Here is a 24929-nt window from a genome sequence, read left to right on the forward strand (position 1 = left end):
TATATCTGTGTCTCTTTTGCTGTCTTGCATACAGGGTTATCGTTACTATCTTTCTAAATTCCATATATATGCATTAGTATACTGTATTGGTGTTTTTCTTTCTGGCTTACTTCACTCTGTATAATAGGCTCCAGTTTCATCCATCTCATTAGAACTGATTCAAATGTATTCTTTTTAATGGCTGAGTAAATAAATTTTAAGGTATATTTTCCTTTTGTCAAAATGCTTGATGTCTCAGTAGCAATATCACTAATGGCTGCATTCCCTTTCTTGAAATAGGAAACTTTCTAAAGCATTTTGTTTCTGTTACAATGGGATTCCCAGATTCAAGTCCACTGGGCAACTTGCAGCATTAACGCATCCCTGAGGGAGAAACTTCTAACTTTGAAATCAAATCCTATAAAGGGGAAGAAAGAATTAGGGTAGAATCTTACAGAGCCCTGGGAGACTTCTTCATGAAGAAAGCTTTTTAATCTCCAGGGGAATAATCTGGACTGCAAATGTTTGAGCATAGCCAGATAAATTAAGAATAATTGGAACAAAGAAATTTGCCTCTCTTTACTACGATCTTCAGGGAAACAGCAGTGGCAGAAAGTTTCTTTTCTATTACTCTCCTTCTACCCCAAGGGAGCTTAATTGTTTAAAGAGTAGAGTGACAACAGGCCAATTTATTTAACGAGACAGCCTGAGAATTCAGCTACCAAAGTTCTCGAAACTTTGAAATAAGCTTTCTGTGTCCCCAAGGCAAAGCATCTTGGGCTTCCCAGGCATATGGTGTGAATTCCCTTCTTGGATAATCTCCCTGTACTTTCTGGAAGAGAATGTGTGCTATAGGAAAACAATCAAGACAACTAGGGGTTTCCATGATGTCATCTGAAAGAGGCAGGGTACCAAAGTAAAGGTTGGGGGTGGTATAGAGGAGGGAGATGTAAGCAATGGAGGGAAAACTTATTAGACAGAGTCCTAGGGACACAAAGAAGAGTAGTGTTTCTCATAGTTTTGTCTCCAGACCAGCAGCATCAGCATCACCTGGGAGCTTGTTAGACATGCGCATTTTTCCTTCATCCTAGATCTACTGATGCTAAGTCAGAAACTCCAGAGTCAGCCCTAGCTACATGTGTTTAACAAGCCACCCAAGTGCATCCTATGGGTGACTAAAATTTGAAAACAACTGCCTTAAGGGATTTGTTGAAATGAGTGATGAAGGACCCTCACAAAGCTGCATCTTCAGAGATTTGAAAGATCTTCACCTCCAACATCTGATCAACAAATGATGATACATTTGTTGTCACTTTAAAATGTTTATCTCCCTTTCTTGTTTTCATTTTATGCATTTGTTTGAATTCTCAAAATAATATTAAATACTGTGGTTTATAGCAGTTAATTTTTGCATGTTTGCTAATTGCCATTTCTTAAAGCTTCCACATGGAACCCCACTCCAGTACTCTTGCCTGGAAAATCCCATGGCAAAACCCCATGGAGCCTAGAAGGCTGCAGTCCATGGGGTCGCTGAGGGTCAGACATGACTGAGCAACTTCACTTTCACTTTTCACTTTCATGCATTGGAGAAGGAAATGGCAACCCACTCCAGTGTTCATGCCTGAAGAATCCCAGGGACAGCGGAGCCTGGTGGGCTGCCGTCTGTTGGGTTGCACAGAGTCGGACACGACTGAAGCGACTTAGCAGCAGCAGCAGCAAAGCTTCCACATGCCATGGAATGTTACCTCTCATTTGAAGATCAAAATTTATTATTTTAAAGATATATCTTTATTTTTCTAGCTTGAGATCCTGCAACCTTCCCTTCCACATATTCATGTACACATTGTCCTTTGCAGCAACGGCTGTTAAAAATGAACAAATACATTTTTAAAAATTAATTTTTATTGGAGTATAGTTGCTTTGCAATGTGTTAGTTTTCACTATATAGCAAAGTGAATCAGATATAGAATCTGACATATATATATACATATATATATATATATGTATACATATATCCTCTTTTTTGAATTCCCTTCCCATTTGAAAAAGTGAAAGTGTTAGTCCCTCAGTTGTGTCTGATTCTTTGTGACCTCATGGACTGTAACCTCTGTCCATGCACTTCTTCAGTCAAGAACACTGGCTTAGGTAGCCGTTTCCTTCTCCAGGGGATCTTCCTGACCCAGGGATAAAACTTGGGTCTTCTGCATAGGCAGTTTCAGATTCTCTAAATAGGCAGATTCTCTACTGTCTGAGTCACTAGGGAAGCCCTGACTCTAGTTAGATCTCCAGAATTTATTCATCTTCTATCTGGAAGTTTGGATCCTTTGACCAGTATCTCCCCATTTGCCCCACCCTTAGTCCCTGGAGAAACTGCTTGCATGAAATAAAAATTAAATTGGGTAGAGTCAACAGAGATAAGGAAAGAGATTTATACCTGTGCCATTGAATGTAGGAGCATGTGAGAATACATAGCTGGGATCTTTGATTCTTGATTCTAAAAATATTATGGAAAATTGTAATTCTTACTGGCCCTATTTTAAAACTAAGAAACTGACATTTCAATAGACTGAGCAACAAACTCTTTAGAGACAGTAGATATTAATAGTTTCAACTACAATTCATACTTAGAATTACAAGTTGATTCAAGAGAGGGGTTATGGACTTCACTTTCATGTGTGCTCAAACGCTTTAGTCATGTCCAACTCTTTGTGATCCTATGAACTGTAGCCCACCAGACTCCTCTGTCCATGGAATTCCCCAGGCATGAATACTGGAATGTGTTGCTATTTCCTCCTCCAGGGGATCTTTGACCCAGGGATTGAAGTGAGACCTCCCTCACTGCTGAGCCACCAGGGAGAGGAATATAAAAGAATTTGCAAACCATGTCTTAAAACTGCCACAAATTGTGTCAAATATGGGTTTACTGAAGGAGCTACATGGAGAATAGCAGAGTTCCTGCAAAGCTCTTAAATCAGTAAGACATGGAAAGAGACAGAGAGAAAGAAGGTGGTAAACTGTTCACCTCTTTTGCAAGGCACTCACCCAGTTCCACTCTCCTTATTTGCAATCCATGAAGCAGATGGTGTTCCATGTTTCTGTGCATTGTGGCACTTGAGGCTCCCCTGAACATGCATTCCATCCCTTCCAAGTGTGACTGCAACTGTCTCCAAGACCACGGGGCTTGATTTTATTCTTGTCCCAACTGGCATCAAGTTACTCCAATTGAAGGTCCTGCCATTTTGAAGGCATTGACTTAGAGAAAGATACAATCTCCATGACTCAAGATATTCAGTTCCCTTATGGTTGTCAGGAGGAGGGCATGGCAGTATTCTTGCCTGGAGAATCCTATGGACAGAGGAACCTGGTGGACTGCTGTCCATAGAGTGGCAAAGAGTCAGACACAACTGAAACCAGTCATGCATGGTTGCCGGAGAAGAAGGGAAGGGATACTTTGGGAGTTTGGTATAGACATGTACACAGTGCTATATTTAAAAGGGTTACCAACAAGGACTTACTGTATAGTACATGGAACTCTGCTCAATGTTATGTGGCATCCTAGGAGAGTTTGGGGGGAGAATGAATACATGTATGTGTATGGCTAAATCCCTTCTCTGTTCACCTTTCAGGATCCCAACATTTGTAATTGTCTACACCCCAGTACTAAATGAAAAAAAAAAAAAGATATTTAGTTACCCCTTCTCTCTGCCAAGTCCTAAGAGATTAAACTCTTGGAGAGAGATAGGAAATGGATGGCCCATCCGTCTCATACACTGTCCAACTTAGCCTCTGCTTGGGACCAATTTGTACTTTCCATAGGTTCTGCATGCTGGAAGGAAGGGTGTTCAGGGTTCATTTCAGTTCAATCACTCAGTCATGTCCCACTCTTTGCAACCCCATGGACTGCAGCATGCCAGGCCCCCTTGTCCATCACCAACTCCTGGAGCTTTCTCAAACTCATGTCCATTGAGTTGGTGATGCCATCAAACCATCCTATCCTCTGTCATCCCCTTCTCCTCCTTCCTTCAGTCTTTCCCGGCATCAGGGTCTTTTCCAATGAGTCAGTTCTTTGCATAAGGTGGCCAAAGTACTGGAGCTTCAGCTTCAGCATCAGTTCTTCCAATGAATATTCAGGATAGATTTCCTTTAGGATGAACTGATTTGATCTCCTTGCAGTCCAAGGGACTCTCAAGAGTCTTCACCAACACCACAGTTCAAAAGAATCAATTCTTCAGCACTCAGTTTTCTTTATAGTTCAACTCTCACATTCATACATGACTACTGGAAAAACCATAGCTTTGACTAGACAGTCGACAAAGTAACGTCTCTGCTTTTTAATATGCTGTCTAGGTTGGTCATAGCTTTTCTTCCAAGAAGCAAGTGTTTTTTAATTTCATGACTGCAGTCACCATCTGCAGTGATTTTGGAGCCCCCCCAAAATAAAGTCTGTCACTGTTTCCATTGTTTCCCCATCTACTTGCCATAAAGTGATCAGACTAGATGCCATGATCTTTGTTTCTTGAATGTTGAGTTTTAAGCCATTTTTTTCACTCTCCTCTTTCACTTTCATCAAGAGGCTCTTCAGTTGCTTTTCACTTTCTGCCACAAGGGTGGTGTCATCTGCATATCTGAGATTATGGATATTTCTCCCAGATATCTTGATTCCAGCTTGTGCTTCATCCAGTCTGGTGTTTTGCATGATGTACTCTGCATATAAGTTAGATAAGCAGGGTGACAATATACAGCCTTGATGTACTCCTTTTCCTATTTGGAACCAGTCTGTTGTTCCATGTGCAGTTCTAGCTGTTATTCTTAACTTACATACAGATCTCTCAGTAGTAGATATAACAGTGTTCAGGGTAGCCATCCTGTTACTGAACCAAACCCGGGTTCTCTTGCCTGCATCCAGAAAAGCCAATCTACTAACTTCAGGTTCAGGTAAAGGAAAGTGCAGACTTTATTTGCAAGGCCAAACAAAGAGTATAGGCAGCTAATGCTCAAATGGCTCAGACCTCCCTGATGGCTTTCCAGGAAATGTTTCTAAAGACAGGGTGAGGAAGAGGATTGTGGAGTGCATGATCAGCTGGTGCACAATTCTCTGATTGGTTGGTGATGGAGTAATCGAGGGTCAGTATCATCAACCTTCTGGTTCCAACCAGTCTTCTGGGCTCTTTGTGCTTGTAGTCAGCATGCATTTAAATTCTACCATATGGTGGGGATTCAAATATGTTCAAAACAACTCAAGCATATGGCTCAGGTTATAGCCAGCATTGGGTTGCCCAGGTGGCTCAGTGGTCAAGAATCTGCCTGCCAATGCAGGAGACTCAGGTTCAATCCCTGGGTCAGGAAGATCCCCTGAAGAAGGAAATGGCAACCTACTCCAGTATTATTGCCTGGGAAATCCCATGGGCAGAGGAGCCTGATGGGCTACAGTCCATGGGGTTGCAAAAGACTCAGACATGACTTAGCAACTAAACAACAACAATCAGCCCCTATATTACTCTTTGTTCCAGGTTCTTTCTTTGCAGATTTTTTTTCTTGGTTTAGGTTCAGGGTTTGAAGAAGCAGGTTTTGCTGAAAACCTGGCAAACTGTCTGGTAGGCCCCTATTCAGTTACTTTGGATCCATCCTTCTCCTATGTATTCTCTGGGGATTTTCTCTTTGGCATAATAACTATGTTCCTATGCTCATGCAGCTAAAAAGTAAAGCAGTGGGCTGGAACTGATGGCATTGCTGCTAAATAATGTTGCCCCCACAGCTGCTCAGGCCCCTTGAAATCCTTTTAAAGGTATATTTTCAGGATTCATCAATTCTGTGTATGTATATGCCCCAAAGTATTGAAGGCAGGAATTCAAACAGATTCTTGCACACCAATGTTCAGAGCAGCATTAATCACAGGAGCCAAAAGATAAAAACAAGCCATGTGTCCATCAATAATGTAAGAATAAACAAAATGGGATATATACACACAATGGAATATTATTCAATCTTAAAACAGAATGAAATTTCGATAGGTGTTGCAGCATGGTTGAATTTTGAAAACATTTTACTAAGTGAAATGTTTACCATTAAGTATTTTAATGTCAGACATAAAAGGATAAATGTTATATGATTTCATTTACATGATATGTCTAGAATAGGCAAATTCATAGAGACAAAAGGTAGAAAGGAGGTTTTCAGGGTCTGATCAGAGAGAAGAATGGGGAGTTGCTGTTTAATGGATTTAAAGCTTCTGTTTGGATGATGAAAATGTTATGGAAATAGATGGAGGTAATGGTTGCACAACATTGTGAATGTACTCAATGCCACAGAACTTTTATACATAAAAGTGGTTAAAATGATGAATTTCATTATATATACACATATACAATATAAAATATACAACATGAATATTGTATATATTGTATGTTGTTGTTCAGTCACTAAATGGTGTCTGACTGCAACCCCATGAACTGCAGCATTCCAGGCTTCCCTGTCCTTCACTATCTCTCAGGGTTTCCTCAAACTCATGTCCATTGAATTTGTGATGCCATCCAACCATCTCATCCTCTGTTGGCCTCTTCTCCTGCCCTTACTCTTTCCCAGCATCAGGGTCTTTTCCAATGAGTTGGCTGTTCCCTTCAGGTGGTCAAAGTATTGAAGCTTCAGCATAAGTCCTTCCAGTGAATATTCAGGATTGATTTCTTTTTGGATGGACTGATTTGATCTCCTTGTTGTCCAACGGACTCTCAAGAGTCTTCTCCAGCACCACAGTTCAAAAGCATCAATTTTTCAGCTCTCAGTCTTCTTTATGGTCCAAATCTCACATCTGTACATGACTACTGGAAAAACCATAGCTTTGACTGTATGGACATTTGCTGGCAAAGTGATGTCTCCTCTTTTTAATACACTGTCTAGGTTTGTCATTGCTTTCCTACCAAGAAGCAAGTGTATTTTAATTTCATGTCTGCAGTCACTATCCACAGTCATTTTGGAGCCCAAGAAAATAAAATCTGCAACTGTTTCCACTTTCCCCCCATCTATTTGCCATAAAGTGATGGGACCAGATGCCATGATCCCAGTTTTTTGAATATTGAGTTTTGAGCCAGCTTTTTTACTCTTCTCTTTCACCATCATCAAGAGGCTCTTTAGTTCTTGTTCACTTTCTACCACGAAAGTGGTATCATCTGCATATCTGAGGTTGTTGATATTTCTCCTGGCAATCTTGATCCAGCTTGTGAGCCTATATGCAATAAACATAAAATAAAGTAAAACTGTTGTTGCTCAGTCACTAAATAGTGTTTGACTCTTTGCGACACCATAGACTGCAGCACGTCAGGCTTTCCTTTCCTTCACTATCTCCTGGCGTTTACTCAAACTTATGTCCACTGATTCAGTGATACCATCCAACCATCTCATCCTCTGTCGTCCTCTTCTCCTCCTGCCCTCAATCTTTCCCAGCATCAGGATCTTTTCCAATGAGTCAGTTCTTCCCATCAGGTGGCCAAATTATTGGAGCTCCAGCTTCAACATCAGTCCTTCCAGTGAATATTCAGGGTTGATTTCCTTTAGGATTGACTGATTTGATATCCTTCCTGTCCAAGGGACTCTCAAGAGTCTTATCCAGCACCACAGTTCAAAAGCATCAATTCTTTGGCACTCAGCCTTCTTTGCCATTCAACTCTCACATGTATTGTAATTTTCTTTCAAAAGTAACCCCTCAGTTAGGACTTCTCTGGTGGTTCAGTGATTAAGAATCTACTTTGCAATTCAGGGAATACAGGATGTATCCCTGGAAGGGGAACTATGATGTATGTGTCATGTGGGTGCAACTAAGCCCCCATGCCACAACTGCTGAGCCCTTGAGGTCCGGAGCCCTCTCACTACAACTAGAGCATCTGTAGGCTGCAACGAAGATCCTGTGTGCCACAGCTAAGACTCTATGCAAGCAAATAAATAAACATTTTTAAAAAGTAAATTCTCAAACTCTTCTCCTGGAGATGTTGAGTAAGTAAGTCTGGGATAAGATGGGAAGCTATATATTAACAAAAACCTCAGTCAATTGGATTGTTTTTCACTGTCAACACTTCATTTCATTTTCTACCAGTCTCTTCTCTATACATACACATTTTTTACACACACACACACACACACACACACACACACACAAACATACCCACAATTAGTATAATTTTGTGCCTATGTTTGTGTAAGTTTTCTTCTTTTCCATTAGTTTTATGGTAGTTTGGATAATACTCAAATTATTTGACTGTGTGGATCACAATAAACTTTGGGAAATTCTGAAAGAGATGGAAATACCAGACCACTCGACCTGCCTCTTGAGAAATCTGTATGTGGGTCAGGAAGCAACAGTTAGAACTGGATATGGAACAACAGACTGGTCCCAAATAGAAAAGGAGTACGTCAAGGCTGTATATTGTCACCCTGCTTATTTAACTTCTATGCAGAGTACATCATGAGAAACGCTGGGCTGGATGAAGCATAAGCTGGAATCAAGATTGCCAGGAGAAATATCAATAACCTCAGATATGCAGATGACACCACCCTTATGGCAGAAAGTGAAGAACTAAAGAGCCTCTTGATGAAGGTGAAAGAGGAGAGTGAAAAAGTTGGTGTAAAGCTCAACATTCAGAAAACGAAGATCATAGCATCTGGTCCCATCACTTCATGGCAAATGATGGGGAAACAGTGGAAACAGTGTCAGACTTTATTTTTCTGGGCTCCAAAATCACTGCAGATGGTGATTGCAGCCATGAAATTAAAAGATGCTTACTCCTTGGAAGGAAACTTATGACTAACCTAGACAGCATATTAGAAAGCAGAGATGTGACTTTGCCAACAAAGGTCCATGTAGTCAAGGCTATGGTTTTTCCTGTGGTCATGTATGGATGTGAGAGTTGGACTATAAAGAAAGCTGAGCACTGAAGAATTGATGCTTTTGAACTGTGGTGTTGGAGAAGACTCTTGAGAGTCCCTTGGACAGCAAGGAGATCCATCCTAAAGAATATCAGTCCTGGGTGTTCATTGAAAGGACTGATGTTGAAGCTGAAACTCCAATACTTTGGCCACCTGATGTGAAGAGCTGACACATTGGAAAAGACTCTGATGCTGGGAAAGATTGAGGGTAGGAGGAGAAGGGGACGGCAGAGGATGATATGGTTGGATGGCATCACCGACTCAATGGACATGAGTTTGAGTGGACTCCGGGAGTTGGTGATGGACAGGGAGGCCTGGCGTGCTGGAGGTTCATGGGGTCACAAAGTGTCAGACACGACTGAGCGACTGAACTGAACTGAACCCCAGGACAGTAGTTCTCAAAAGATTGTCGTGGGGACTGGCAAAATTTGGAAACTTAAAAAAAATCTAAACTACTAGAGCTAAGCCCCAAACATTGTTGTTGTTTAGCCCCTAAGTTGTGTCCAACTCTTATGTAACTCCATGGACTTTAGCCCACCAGGCTTCTCTGTCCATGGGACTTCCCAGGAAACAGTACTGGAGTGGATTGGCATTTCCTTCTCCAGTGGCTCTTCCTGATCCAAGGACTGAACTCGAGTCTCCTGTGTTGGGAGGTGGATACTTTATCACTAAGTACCACCCAAAAAACTCAACCCCAAATCTACTGAGGCAGAAATTTCAGGTAGGACTCAGCAGTGTGTGATGTAACACATTCTCAAGATAATTTTGATGCAGGCTTAAGTTTGAGAACTGCCCTAGTGAATCCTGGGGCCCTTTGGTACTCTGCAATCTTTCTAATGTGGAAACTACAAATCCAAAATGCTGACACTTGTGTCAAAGAGGAGATTGAAGGGAGACCAGAGTGATTCTTCCCAGAGTAAACAGACCCAAAATAGAGGAATCACAGGTAGACCCTCTGTAAGTCTCACAGGGACAAGGAACTGGGCAGGTCAGAGATCCTTTCCTGTGTGCTCTTTGTCCTTAAGGAGTCAGACTGAACAGGGAATTGAAGATCCATTGATCAATTTGTCTAACAAGCTTCAGAAGGCATTCAGTCTCTAGGGGCACAAAAGCTGTAACACATCAACTTATAGTCACCAAGGCCTCCATGTGCGAGACCAAAGACACTTAATACCTTCTCCAGGAGAAATCAACAGACTCCAAACCATGTGTCTGGGCCTATATCCTTGTTTTCTGGTGGGACAGACCTTCTTCCTTCATCACCCACGCTCCACGAGAGACCAGGGTTCAGGGAAGGTGGCCCCTGTGGTGATCCCATATTGGCAAGCCTGCATATCCCAGTAAGTGTTGTGGGAAGTAGAAAAAACAGGTGATTGAGTGAAAAAGGCATCGACTTATTAAGCACAAGGCAAAGAAAACCCTATGATGTCTATGGAGAAAAAGCTCTAAAGGATAATTGCTTGGGAAGGTGAATGGCTACACTACTTGTGTGAAGTTGCCACAACAGAGTGAGATTTCACCTCAGTTATTTATATATATGGAGTTTATATATATTTATATACAGTTATATATACAGCCTGCCAGGTTCCTCTGTCCATGGGATTCTCTAGGCAAGAATACTAGAGTGGATTCCACGCCCTCCTCCAGGGGATCTTCCCAACCCAGGGATCAAACCCACATTTCATTGGCATGCAGGTTGTTTACCACTAGCATTACCTGGGAAAGTACTATCCTCCCTGGTGTTCATAAATACTTATAAGAAGAGAAAAATTGCACCAGGATGTTTGTGTATGATCCTGAAAGGATGAGGGTCACCCATGAGGTGATGCTGAGAAGATGGACAGAGGGGGCATTTGTCTAGTGTCTGCCTACTCCCTGACTCTTTCCTTTCCAGTTTCTTAGGCCCTGTAACCAGAGGTAAAGGAATGAGTGTCTTTATCCTCTTACCTGCCATTGCTCAGATGGCTCAGTGGTCAAGAATCCACCTGTAATGCAGGAAACACAGGAGATGAGGGATTGATCCCTGAGTTGGCAAGATCCCCTGGAGGAGGAAACGGCAAGCCACTTCAGTATTCTTGCTGGGAAAACATCCCATTTGCAGAGAAGCCTGGAAGGCTACAGTCCATGGGGTCACAAACAGCCAAAAGACTAAGCTCGCACACACACCCCATTGTTCTGTCCTGGAAGGAGGTCTTCAAGTGTTTGAGGGGAGAGCACAAAAAAGGAAGGATCTCCTCGTTCAGAGATTAAAGGTATTTAGCAGAAGTGAAAGAACTCGGAATATAAATGTTGAAGAAATTCCAGAAAGGGAAATCAGAAGATGATGAGTATCTTTACTTATCATCACAGAAAAATAGCTGTGTGATAATTCATCCTTTGTGAAATTTCTTGCAAATGTGGAATTTCCCTATTTAGTCTCTCAGTTACCTTAAGTTTGCACCTTTAGATAATTAGGACAGGAAGTCAGAGACACGTATGATGGTATTTCAGAGAAGGACTAGAAGAGCAATTGCTGATACTTTCCTGGGTAAAGACCCCAGGTGACAGAATGGACAAACCACAAGGTCCTACTGTATAGCACAGAGAACTATATTCAACATCCTGTGATAAACCATAATGGAGAAGGATATAGAAAACAATGTATATGTGTAAATGAATCATTTCACTCTTCAGCAGAGAGTACACATTTTAAATCAACTCTACTTCAATAAAAAATTAAAACTGAAAAGAAGAAAGATCCCAAGTGAAAGAATTAGTAAATATCATGGCCAGAGCAAATAGGCTAAATTGTTGGAACTAGGGATGGCTCAACATTGGGAGTGAGCATGTTGCCCGTTTAATTTATTTTTGGCTATGTGGGTCTTTGTTGCTGTGCAGGCTTTTTTCTCTGATTGCAAAGAGCAGCGGGTATTCTCTAGTTGTCGTGCCTGGGTTTCTTAATGTGGTGGCTTCTTCTGTTGCAGAACATGAGCTCTAGGTGCTCAGTAGTTGATATTTCCAGGTTCTACAGTGTGGGCTCTGTAGTTGTGGCGCATGGGCTTAGTTGCTCCACTGCATGTGGAATCTTCCCAGACCAGGGATAGAACTCTTGTCTCTTGCATTGGCAGGCAGATTGATTACAACTGAGCCGCAGGGAAGTCTGGACTTGGTTATTTAATGTGCAGAAAGTTGATATTCCTTTTCTGCCTCTCTTTCTATCTCTCTTCTATTAATATTAACATCTTATTTCTTTTATCTTCTTTCCACATAGTAACTTCCTTGAGGACAAGAGTTGCTGAAGGTTTGGGAGTCATAGACACCCAGAGATTTTGGAGAAATACTGGTTTGTACACTCATCTACTTATTAATTCACTCATTGTAGTCATTTGAAGGGTTTCTGTGTGCCAAGAACTCTGCGATAGATCTGCGATCCCCACCCAGGGATCGAACCCTGGCCTCTTACATATACTGTGTTGGCAGGCAGGCACTTTATCACCAGTGCCACCTGGGAAGCCCACAACAGATCAGTAGGAGACAAAATTACTTTCCTCTCTTTCAAGGCAGTTGATCCATTAACTTACACAGCACACTCCAGGGAATACCTAGAATCTCAGACATTCTCATATACCCTCTACTACTTTGCTGAATAAAGCAAGTTGGAATGCAAGAGAACAATCTACATTTATTAAAAATCATGGGAATCTTTTACAAACTATCATACTTCAAATATGAGTCATGGAAATTGGACTGCCTTTCAAGTGATCAGAAGCCCTTATAGACAATTACAAACTGCCCATCTTCCCCAAAGTCAGATAGAGTGAAGATACTCATGTGTAGTTAAGCAATTTGCATATGATATGGTCATTTTTATCTTTCCAAAGACACTATCTGCCTTGAGTTATTTTAAATTATTGACTGACAATGGACATATAACACGATATTATTTTCAGATGTATACCAAATGATTCAATATTTGAAGACATTCAATACTCAATATTTCAAAATGGTTGCAACAAGCCAGTTAAGACCAAGTCACAAGATCACAAACTCAAGAAAAAGATTACAAAGTTTTTTCTTGTGATGAGAACTTTTAAATTCTACTCTCTTAGCAGCTTTCAAGTATGCAAACAGTCTCCATGTTATACAGTAGAAACCCATGGCTTATTTACTTCATAACTGGAAGTTTGCGCATTTGGACCCCCCTTCGCCCATCTGACCCATCCTTCATCCTCCTAAGGAAACTTAGGGGACTTGGATTTTAATACCAAAGGAGACTGACAGTGATGACAGCCAATGGTAGTCTTTCTCCTTTGTAATTAGGTGCATTACAGAATAGCAAGTGTGCAGAAAGACTTGTAAAAGGCAAACAGAACACTGACAGTCATTGTATTGTTCAGTCGCTGTTGTGTCAGACTCTTTGTGATCACATGGACTGCAGAATGCCAGGCTTCCCTGTCCTTCAGTATCAATCATTGTATGATCTTATGTTATCCCTAATTGCTGGCTATAGGATCTATTACTTTGGGTAAAAGGCCCTCAGGACCAGGGATGGTGAGAATCAGAGGGCAGGTGGACTCTAGATGAGTGTCATCTTAGCTCCATTCTAAGCATCACTGTAATGTGGGTGCCACATACGACTCATCCTTTCAGGTTCATGTGTAAATATCTTGGTGCAATTTCTTTCCTCCCAATATTTAATGAGCACCATACTCCAGTACTCTTGCCTGGCAAATCCCATGGACAGAGGAGCCTGGTAGGCTCCAGTCCATGGGGTCGCTAGGAGTCAGACACGACTGAGCGACTTCACTTTCCCTTTTCACTTTCATGCATTGGAGAAGGAAATGACAACCCATTCCAGTGTTCTTGCCTGGCGAATCCCAGGGACGGGGGAGCCTGGTGGGCTGCCACCTATGGGGTTTCACAGAGTTGGACAAGACTGAAGCGACTTAGCAGCAGCAGCAGCAGCATAGAGGACAAAATTTTATTTGTGACCATTCTAGTATCTAATGGTACTGAAATGGTTTAAGACTTGATGGACACATTTTCCTTGGACATTTAAACCAGTCCCTTAACTTCCCAGGTGAAGGGTGTTTCATCACGTGACAAATGTCCAGGAAGCATATAGCCCTGTTTCTACAAGATAATGATCGTCTTGGTATTTGTTGTTGTTTGGACAATCAGTCATGTCCAGCTCTTTGTGACCCCATGGACTGCAGCATGCCAGGCTTCCTTGTCCTTCACCATCTCCTGGAATTTTCTCAAACTCATGTCCATTGAGTCAATAATGCTATCTAACAATTTCATCCTTTACCGCTCCTTTCTCCTCCTGCCCTCAATGTCCTTGTCATACCAGGCATTAAACATTTGTAGGTGAAACTTGCTCAGTTGTGTCTGACTCTGCAACACCACGGACAATACAGCCCATGGAATTCTCCAGGACAGAAAACTAGAGTGGTAGGTTTTCCCTTCTCCAGAGTGTCTTCCCGCCCCAGGGATCGAATCCAGGTCTCCCTCATTGCAGGCAGATTCTTTACCAGCTGAGCCACAATGTAAGCTCAAGAATACTGGAGTGGGTAGCCTATCCATTCTCCAGCAGATCTTTTTGACCTAGGAATTGAATCAGGGTCTCCTGCATTGCAGGTGGATTCTTTACCAACTGAACTATCAGGGAAGCCCCTAAACATTTGTAAATGTGTTTTATTATTTAGTGAAAATATTTTCTTCATTTTTACATAAGAAATAAACCTTAATTCTACTCATCCCACAGTACTCTGTCTAGATAGTTGAGATATTCTATCAAATTTTCTCACCTCTGAGGCATGGTTAACTGACTCATTTCTGGTCCCAGACAAGGTAAATAATCTAGAACAAGTTACTGTATTTCACTGGGCTTCATGTTCCACTTTTTCTTTAGAGCAAGAATGAACCATTTATCTTTAAGTTTCAAAGTTGCTTTTAACTTTTAATTTTTTTTTTTTAGAAGATGTACTTGTTTGTTTTTCTCTACACTAGGTATTTGGTGCTTCATGGAGCTTTCTTTAGTATCAGTGAGTGGAATTCTCATTGCGGTGGCTTCTCTTGTGGAGCATGAGCTCTAGGGCATGAGGGCTTCAGCAGTTGTGACATATGGGCTTAGTTGTGCTGCAACATGTGGGATCTTCTTGGACCAGAGATCAAACCCATGTACCCTGCATTGGCAGGTGAATTCTTATCAACTGGACCACCAGGGAAGTCCTGCACTAACTTTTTAGATTTGATGATCCTAAACAAGAGAAGCGAAAAGCAAAGGAGAAAAGGAAAGATATAAGCATCTGAATGCAGAGTTCCAAAGAACAGCAAGGAGAGATAAGAAAGCCTGCCTCAGCAATCAATGCAAAGAAATAGAGGAAAACAATAGAATGGTAAAGACTAGAGATATGTTCAAGAAAATTAGAGATACCAAGGGAACATTTCATGCAAAGATGGGCTCAATAAAGGACAGAAATGGTATGGACCTAACAAAACCAGAAGATATTACAAAGAGGTGGCAAGAATACACAGAAGAACTGTACAAAAAAGATCTTTATGACCCAGATAATCGTGATGGTGTGATCACTGACCTAGAGCCAGACATCCTGGAAAGTGAAGTCAATGGGCTTTAGAAAGCATCACTACGAACAAAGCTAGTGGAGGTGATGGAATTCCAGTTGAGCTGTTTCAAATCCTGAAATGTGATGCTGTGAAAGTGCTGCACTCAATATGGCAGCAAATCTCGAAAACTCAGCAGTGGCCACAGGACGGGAAAAGGTCAGTTTTCATTCCAATCCCAAAGAAAGGCAATGCCAAAGAATGCTCAAACTACCACACAATTGCACTCATGTTACATGCCAGTAAAGTAATGCTCAAAATTCTTCAAGCCAGGCGTCAGCAATACGTGAACCATGAACTTCCAGATGTTCAAGCTGGTTTTAGAAAGGGCAGAGGAACCAGAGATCAAATTGCTAATATCCGCTGGATCATTGAAAAAGCAAGAGAGTTCCAGAAAAGCATCTATTTCTGCTTTATTGACTATGCCAAAGCCTTTGACTGTGTGGATCACAATAAACTGTGGAAAATTCTTCAAGAGATGGGAATACCAGACTACCTGACATGCCTCTTGAGAAACCTATATGCAGGTCAGGAAGCAAGAGTTAGAACTGGACATGGAACAACAGACTGGTTCCAAATAGGAAAAAAAGTACGTCAAGGCTGTATATTGTCACCCTGCTTATTTAACTTCTATGCAGAGTACATCATGAGAAATGCTGGGCTGGAAGAAGCACGAGCTGGAATCAAGATTGCTGGGAGAAATATCAATAACCTCAGATATGCAGATGACACCACCCTTATGGCACAAAATGAAGAGGAACTAAAAAGCCTCTTGATGAAAGTGAAAGAGAAGAGTGAAAAAGTTGGCTTAAAGCTCAACATTTAGAAAACTAAGGTCACAGCATCTGGTCCCATCACTTCATGGGAAATAGATGGGGAAACAGTGGAAACAGTCTCAGACTTTTTGGGGGGCTGCAAAATCACTGCAGATGGTGATTGCAGCTATGAAATTAAAAGACGCTTACTCCTTAAAAGGAAAGTTATGACCAACCTAGATAGCATATTCAAAAGCAGAGACGTTACTTTGCCAACAAAGGTCCATCTAGTCAAGCCTATGGTTTTTCTGGCAGTCATTTATGGATGTGAAAATTGGACTGTGAAGGAAGCCGAGCACCAAAGAACTGATGCTTTTGAACTGTGGTGTTGGAAAAGACTTTTGAGAGTCCCTTGGACTGCAAGAAGATCCAACCAGTGCATTCTAAAGGAGATCAGTCCTAGCTGTTCTTTGGAAGGAATGATGCTAAAGCTGAAACTCCAATACTTTGGCCAGCTCATGTGAAGAGTTGACTCACTGGAAAAGACTCTGATGCTGGGAGGGATTGGGGGCAGGAGGAAAAGGGGACGACAGAGGATGAGATGGCTGGATGGCATCACCGAATCCTTGGAGATTAGTTTGGGTGAACTCCGGGAGTTGGTGATGGACAGGGAGGCCTGACATGCTGCAGTTCATGGGGTCACAAAGAGTCGGACACGACTGAGCAACTGAACTGAACTGAAGCCAGAGATAGAAGCTTCCCTGGTGACTCAGTAGTAAAGAATCTGCCTGCAATGCAGCAGACACGTTTTTGATCCCTGCATCAGGAAGAGACTCTGGAGAAGGAAATGGCCACCCATTCCATTATTTTGCCTGGAAAGTCCCATGGACAGAGGAGCCTGGTGGGCTGTAGTCCATGCAGTTGCAAAGAATCAGATACACCTTAGTGACTAACCCAACAACAAGCCAGAGTGAAGAGGATGGATGTGTATCCCAAAGGTCAGTGGACAGTGGTTGAAATGCTGTATAGACAAATAGCAATACAGGATTCTGAAGCTTTGTCATGTTAATGCTTTTATACCCAATCTATCACTTTAAGAAATTAAAGAAGTAGAAAGACTCTATGGGCTTCCATGGTGGCTCAGACAGTAAAGAATCTGCTTGAAATGCAGGAAACCTGAGTTCGATCCCTGGGTTAGGAAGATCCCCTGGAGAAGGGATAGACTACCCACTCCAGTATTCTTGCCTGGAGAATTCCATGGACACAGGAGCCTAGTGGGCTCCTCTAACACACACAGAGAGACTCTAGAGTCAGTCCAGTGGTTATTTCATGTTTCTCCCCCCTTTCTTCAATCATCTAGCAGATGCATCAGCAACATGAAAGCAGGAAATCAAACACGTGTTTTAGAATTTTTACTCCTGGGATTTTCCCAAGACTCAGAGCACCAGCACATCTTATTTGAGCTGTTTCTATCTATGTTTGTGGTCACTGTCCTTGGGAACCTGGCTCATCATCCTGGCCATCAGCTCAGACTCCCACCTCCACACCCCCATGTACTTCTTCATCTCCAACCTGGCCTTTACCGATGTCTGTTTCACTTCCACCACAGTTCCAAAGATGCTGGTGAACATCCAGACACAGAGCAAATCTATCAGCTACGCAGGCTGCATCACCCAGATGTATTTTTTTCATGGTTTTTGGAGTTATGGACACTTTTCTCCTGACTGTGATGGCCTATGACCGCTTTGTGGCCATCTGTCACCCCCTGCACTACACAGTCATCATGAACCCTTGCCTCTGTGGTCTGCTGGTTCTTGTGTCTTGGTTCATCAGCTTGTTATACTCCTTGATCCAGAGTCTGCTGATGTTACGGCTGTCCTTCTGTACCAACTGGGTCATTCCACACTTTTATTGTGAATTTTCTCAGGTCCTAACACTTGCCTGCTCAGACACGCTCATCAGTTACATCCTGCTGTACGTGGTGACTGGCTTTCTTGGCATTGTTCCCTTCTCAGGGATCCTTTTCTCCTACACCCGCATTGTCTCCTCCATTCTGAGAATCCCATCAGCTCGTGGGAAATATAAGGCATTTTCCACCTGTTCATCTCACCTGTCTGTGGTTTCTTTGTTCTATGGGACAGGCCTTGGTGTGTATCTCAGTTTTGATTCATTTTCCTGGAGAGGCATGATTGCCTCGGTGATGTACACTGTGGTCACCCCCATGCTGAACCCTTTCATCTACAGCCTGAGGAACAGGGACATCAAGAGGGCTCTACAAAAAGTCCTTGGAAGAACACTCTGTGTTCAGTGATGGGAACACTGATCCAGGGTTTTGAGCTGACAGTGATAGCAGTAGTTGGCTAAAGAAATCCTGCCTCTTTCTTGTATGTGTGATTTGAATAAACATGTATTTTATTTAAGCAAAGCGTATACATTTTAATGCAAATATCTTGCATTCAGCTCATTAAACAATTTCAGAATTGTCTTAGGAACACATTTCATGAACTTAGACTATCAACTATTATTTAATAATTTTACATATGTAGAGAGAGTGTTTTTTAATGACCACTGATTGAATTTTAGAATGTAGACCTATGCTTAATTACTCAACAGGTTGCATTTACTCAGTATACTATATTGGCATTCAAGTGTTTGAAATCCTGCCTCTTTTAAAAACTTTTTATTGAAGTATAGTTGATTTACAGTGTTGTGTTAATTTCAGGTGCACAGCAAAGTGAATCAGTTATACATGTACCCAGATCTATTCTTTTTCAGATTCTTTTCCTGTATAGGTTACCACAGAATATTTTAAAACAATTTATTGGAGTATAGTTGATTCACAATGTTGTGTTAGTTTCTGCTATATAGTTAAGTGAATCAGTTATATGTATATATCCATACTTTCTCAGATTCTTTTTCCACATAGGTGATTACAGAATATTGAATAGGGTTCCTAGTGCTATTCAGTAGGTCCTTATTAGTTGTCTATTTTATACATAGTAATGTATATATGTTCATTCCAATCTCCCAATTTATCACTACCCCCACCCCTCATGCTTCCCTTTGGTAATCATGAGGTTGATTTTGAGGTCTGTGAGTCTTTGTGTTTTGTGAGTTTGTTTGTATCATTTTTTATTGAATTCCACATGTAAGTGATACTATATATTTGTATGACTTACTTCACTTAGTTTGATAATCTCTAGGTCCATCTATGTTACTGAAAATGGCATTATTTTGTTCTTTTTCATAACGGAGTAATATTCCATTGTATATATGTACACATCTTCAATCATTCCTCTCTTGATGGACATTTGGGTTGCTTCCTTGTCCCAGTTTTGGTGAATAAACAGTTTTGTTGCAATAAACATTGAAGAGCATGTATCTTTTTGAATTATGGTTTTCTCTGGATATATGCCAAGGAGTGGAATTGTGGGATCATATATTCTATATGAACTTCTATATTTAGTTTTTTAAGGAATCTCCATAGTGGCTGTACCAATTTACATTCCCACCACCAGTATAAGAGGGTACCCTTTTCTCCACACTCTCTCCAACAAGAAATTTTGCCTTTTAGTCACATCAAGTTTTGTTCTTATCCATCCTCCACAAGGGATTTTTGTCAAAATTGCCTAGTGAGTACTTTGTCTTCACCTCTCACAGTGTTATCTCTATTAACCTCAGTTCTACTCTCTGTATCCCTCCTTTTACTAATCCATCACTGTAAATGGATTGGATTTCCAGTCTTGCAGGCTGATATCAGCCACTTCAAGTACAGACTCAGAATAGTTGAATGGGAGTTATGAAATAGTGCCTGTTCTTAATACCATTGCTAGTTCTTACCAAATTCATTTATTCAACAGTACTTACTGAGAAGTTCTCAGTGTGCCAGGCTGATGCAAATATCTGGAACACAGAAGTGAAGGGAGGAAAAAAAGACAAAAATCTTTGCCCTCATAGAGCTTAAATCCTGGATTTCAGCATTTATCAGATCATGTTCTATGTCCAAACAGAAAATACACTTTCTGCATATACTTAGTATGCTTCCAAAATAAGGTTTGAACATGTATCACTAGGACAGAAAAACTGCAAAGCCAAGAAGATTAGAACAGGTCAGGTGCTAATAAATTGCTGGGTCTAGCTGCCTCACTCTAGGTGAATTTACTGAGGTTGAAACACAAGATCCAGATGGTGACCAAATCTGAATGAAAGGGGACATATATTCAGGTATTGTGCCAGGACAGAGTGCTGGATTAGAGTTCAGGAGAGTAAGAATTGATCACAGAATTGCCACCCTGGAGATATATGATGCTGAGCAGCTTCACGGGGTACAGAATATGTTCAAACTACTAGATGTCTTGATGGATGTTTATTTTCCCATATTCTTCACCATAAAGAAATTGAATGGGACTTTCCTTGGTGGTCCAGTGACTGAGAGTCTACCTGCCAGTTCAGGGCACTGAGGTTTGATCCCTGGCTCAGTAGGATTTCACTTGCCATGGGGCAAGGAAGCCTGTGTGCCACAACTACTGAGCCTGTGCTCTAGAGCCCATAAGCCACAACTACTGAAGCCCATCCGTGCTAGAGCCTGTGCTCCACAGCAGGAGAAGTCACCACAAGGAGAAGCCCACACTTATCACTACCCTCACAACTACAGAGTAGCCCACGCTTGCCACAGCTAGAGACACTGCACATGCAATAAGGGAGACCCAGCACAACCAAAAGGAAATATAAATAAATACGTGTTAAAAACCAAAATTGGATGATATGTTGTCTTTCAATGGTGTGTTTGCCAAGGCACTGCAGGCAGGAAAGGCAAACGCAAGCACATAAATATTCAACTTGGTAAAGAAGAATCGCTGCTCACACCAGGACTGGAGTCCAGTGGAATCAACTGGCCACCAAGTTATGTCCTTGAAGAGTGTTACCATGGGGAACACATGTATACCTGTGGCGGATTCATTTTGATATTTGGCAAAACTAATACAATTTGTAAAGTTTAAAAATAAAATAAAATTTAAAAAAAAAGGAAAAAAAAAAAAAGAATGGGCTTCCAAAAGGGGGGGTCATCTCCTATTTAATCCATTTAATTTCTAAGCTTTGAGATTGAAAACAGTCTTGGGTCTGGCAACTGGGAAAAGAAACATGATTTTCTTTTTTTTAAATTTTTTATTTATTTAATTTTATTTTTTAACTTTACAATATTGTACTGGCTTTGCATTACGTCAACATGAATCCGCTACAGGTATACATGTGTTCCCCATCCTGAACCCTCTTCCCTCCTCCTTCTCCGTACAATCCCTCTGGGTCGTCCCAGTGCACCAGCCCCAAGCATCCAGCATCGTGCATCGAACCTGGACTGGTGACTCATTTCATGATTTCCAATTGTGGGAACTGACTATTTTTTAAGAATTTATTTATTTTTAAGTAGAGGATAATGTTTTACAATGTTGTGTTGGTTTCTGGCATACATCAGCACAAAGCAGCCATAAGTATACATATGTTCCCTCCCTCTTGAGTCTACCTCCCACCACCTACCCCATCTCATCCCTTTAGGCAGTCACAGAGTACCTGGTTGAGCTCTCTGTGTTATACAGCAGCTTCCCACTGGCCATTTGTTTTACATATGGCAATGTGTCTGTTTCTTTCTTTTTTTTTTTACTTTACAATATTGTATTGGTTTTGCCATACATCAACATGAATCTGCCACGGGTGTACACATGTTCCCCATCCTGAACCCCCCTTCCACCTCCCTCCCCGTACCATCCCTCTGGGACATCCCAGTGCACCAGCCCCAAGCATCCTGTATTCTGCATCGAACCTGGACTGGTGATTCATTTCTTATATGATATTATACATGTTTCAATGCCATTCTCCCAAATCATCCCACCCTCTCCCTCTCCCACAGAGTCCAAAAGACTGTTCTATACATCTGTGTCTCTTTTGCTGTCTCACATACAGGGTTATTGCTACCATCTTTCTAAATTCCATATATATGTGTTAGTATTCTGAAAGAGATGGGAATACCAGACCACCTGACCTGCCTCTTGAGAAATCTCTATGCAGGTCAGGAAGCAACAGTTAGAACTGGACACAAAACAACAGATTGGTTCCAAATAGGAAAAGGAGTACATCAAGGCTGTATATTGTCACCCTGCTTATTTAACTTATATGCAGAGCACATCATGAGAAATGCTGGACTGGGACTTGAGCGACTGAACTGAACTGATACTGTATTGGTGTTTTTCTTATGCGTTCAGTTCAGTTCAGTTCAGTCGCTCAGTCTGGCCGACTCTTCCCGACTCCATGAATTGCAACATGCCAGGCCTCCCTGTCCATCACCAACTCCCGGAGTTCACTCAGACTCACGTCCATTGAGTCAGTGATGCCATCCAGCCATCTCATCCTCTGTCATCCCCTTCTCCTCCTGCCCCCAACCCCTCCCAGCATCAGAGTCTTTTCCAATGAGTCAACTCTTCGCATGAGGTGGCCAAAGTACTGGAATTTCAGCTTTAGCATCATTCCTTCCAAAGAAATCCCAGGGCTGATCTCCTTCAGAACAGACTGGTTGGATCTCCTTGCAGTCCAAGGGACTCTCAAGAGTCTTCTCCAACACCACAGTTCAAAAGCATCAATTCTTCAGTGCTCAACATTCTTCACAGTCCAACTCTCACATCCATACATGACGACTGGAAAAACCATAGCCTTGACTAGACGGACCTTTGTTGGCAATAATGTCTCTGCCTTTGAACATGCTATCTAGGTTGGTCATAACTTTTCTTCCAAGGAGTAAGCGTCTTTTAATTTCATGGCTGTAGTCACCATCTGCAGTGATTTTGGAGGCCCCCCAAAAAAGTCTGAGACTGTTTCCACTGTTTCCCCATCTATTTCCCATGAAGTGATGGGACCAGATGCCATGATCTTAATTTTCTGAATGTTGAGCTTTAAGCCAACTTTTTCACTCTCCTCTTTCACTTTCACCAAGAGGCTTTTTAGTTCGTCTTCATTGTGTGCCATAAGGGTGGTGTCATCTGCATATCTGAGGTTATTGATATTTCGCCCAGCAGTCTTGATTCCAGCTTGTGCTTCTTCCAGTCCAGAGTTTCTCATGATGTACTCTGCATGTAAGTTAAATAAGCAGGGTGATAATATACAGCCTTATGTACTCCTTTTCCTATTTGGAGCCAGTCTGTTGTTCCGTGTCCAGTTCAAACTGTTGCTTCCTGAACTGCATACAGATATCTCAAGAGGCAGGTCAGGTGGTCTGGTATTCCCATCTCTTTCAGAATTTTCCATGGTTTATTGTGATCCACACCGTCAAAGGCTTTGGCATAGTCAATAAAGCAGAAATAGATGTTTTTCTGGAACTCTCTTGCTTTTTCCATGGCAATTTTCTTGGCAATTTTTTCTCTGGTTCCTCTGCCTTTTCTAAAACCAGCTTGAACATCAGGAAGTTCACAGTTCACATATTGCTGAAGCTTGGCTTTGAGAATTTTGAGCATTACTTTACTAGCGTGTGAGATGAGTGCAATTGTGCAGTAGTTTGAGCATTCTTTGGCATTGCCTTTCTTTGTTTTTTTTTTTTTTTTCAGGTTTTACTTATTTTTTATTTTTATTTATTTAGCAAGCACACTTTAATCCATCAAATGTGAGAACAGTCTATGTTTTTTAGGTGCAAAGACTCTCCTCCCCAGCCCTCGTGTGTGTGCTAAGTTGCTTCAGTCGTGTCTGACTCTTTTTTTTTTTTTTTGACAGCTTTAATTTTTTAGCACTTTATTTATTTTTTTTTTGATAAATTTAACGCCTTTTATTGCCATACCTCATTTTACTGTGCTTTGCTTTAGTGAGCTTTATAGATACATGTTTTTTTTTTTTTTTCCTTGTTAATTTTCTGTTTAGTTGATCTATCCATAAGTGTGAGTGGGGTATTAAAGTCTCCCACTATTATTGTGTTATTGTTAATTTCTCCTTTCATACTTGTTAGGATTTGTCTTACATACTGCGGTGCTCCCATGTTGGGTGGATATATATTTATAATTGTTATATCTTCTTCTTGGATTGATCCTTTGATCATTATGTAGTGACCTTCTTTGTCTCTTTTCACAGCCTTTGTTTTAAAGTCTAATTTATCTGATACGAGTATTGTGACTCCTGCTTTCTTTTGGTCCCAATTTGCATGGAAAATCTTTTTCCAGCCCTTCACTTTCAGTCTGTATGTGTCCCCTGTTTTGAGGTGGGTCTCTTGTAGACAACATATGTAGGGGTCTTGTTTTTGTATCCATTCAGCCAGTCTTTGTCTTTTGGTTGGGGCATTCAACCCATTTACGTTTAAGGTAATTACTAATAAGTATGATCCCGTTGCCATTTACTTTATTGTTTTGGGTTCGAGTTTATACACCATTTTTGTGTTTCCTGTCTAGAGAATATCCTTTATTATTTGTTGGAGAGCTGGTTTGGTGGTGCAGAATTCTCTCAGCTTTTGCTTGTCTGAAAAACTTTTGATTTCTGCTTCATACTTGAATGAGATCCTTGCTGGGTACAATAATCTGGGCTGTAGGTTATTTGCCTTTCTTTGGGATTGGAATGAAAACTGACCTTTTCCAGTCCTGTGGCCACTGCTGAGTTTTCCAAATTTGCTGGCATATTGAGTGCAGCACTTTCACAGTATCACATTTCAGG

General features: G+C 41.3%; 2 pseudogenes; one reads left to right on the forward strand and one right to left on the reverse strand.

Moving 5' to 3' along the window:
* Window positions 1-352: 352 nt before the first annotated feature.
* On the reverse strand, window positions 353-5644 carry LOC147368504 (high mobility group nucleosome-binding domain-containing protein 3 pseudogene; annotated as a pseudogene).
* An 11894-nt stretch (window positions 5645-17538) lies between these two features.
* LOC147368505 (olfactory receptor 7D4-like) lies at window positions 17539-18618 on the forward strand (annotated as a pseudogene).
* The last annotated feature ends 6311 nt before the right edge of the window (window positions 18619-24929 follow it).

This window comes from Bos grunniens, chromosome 7 (genome assembly GCF_055505025.1).
Source record: "Bos grunniens cultivar Pamir isolate PY7600 chromosome 7, Bosgru_T2T1.0, whole genome shotgun sequence".
NCBI lineage: Eukaryota > Metazoa > Chordata > Mammalia > Artiodactyla > Bovidae > Bos > Bos grunniens.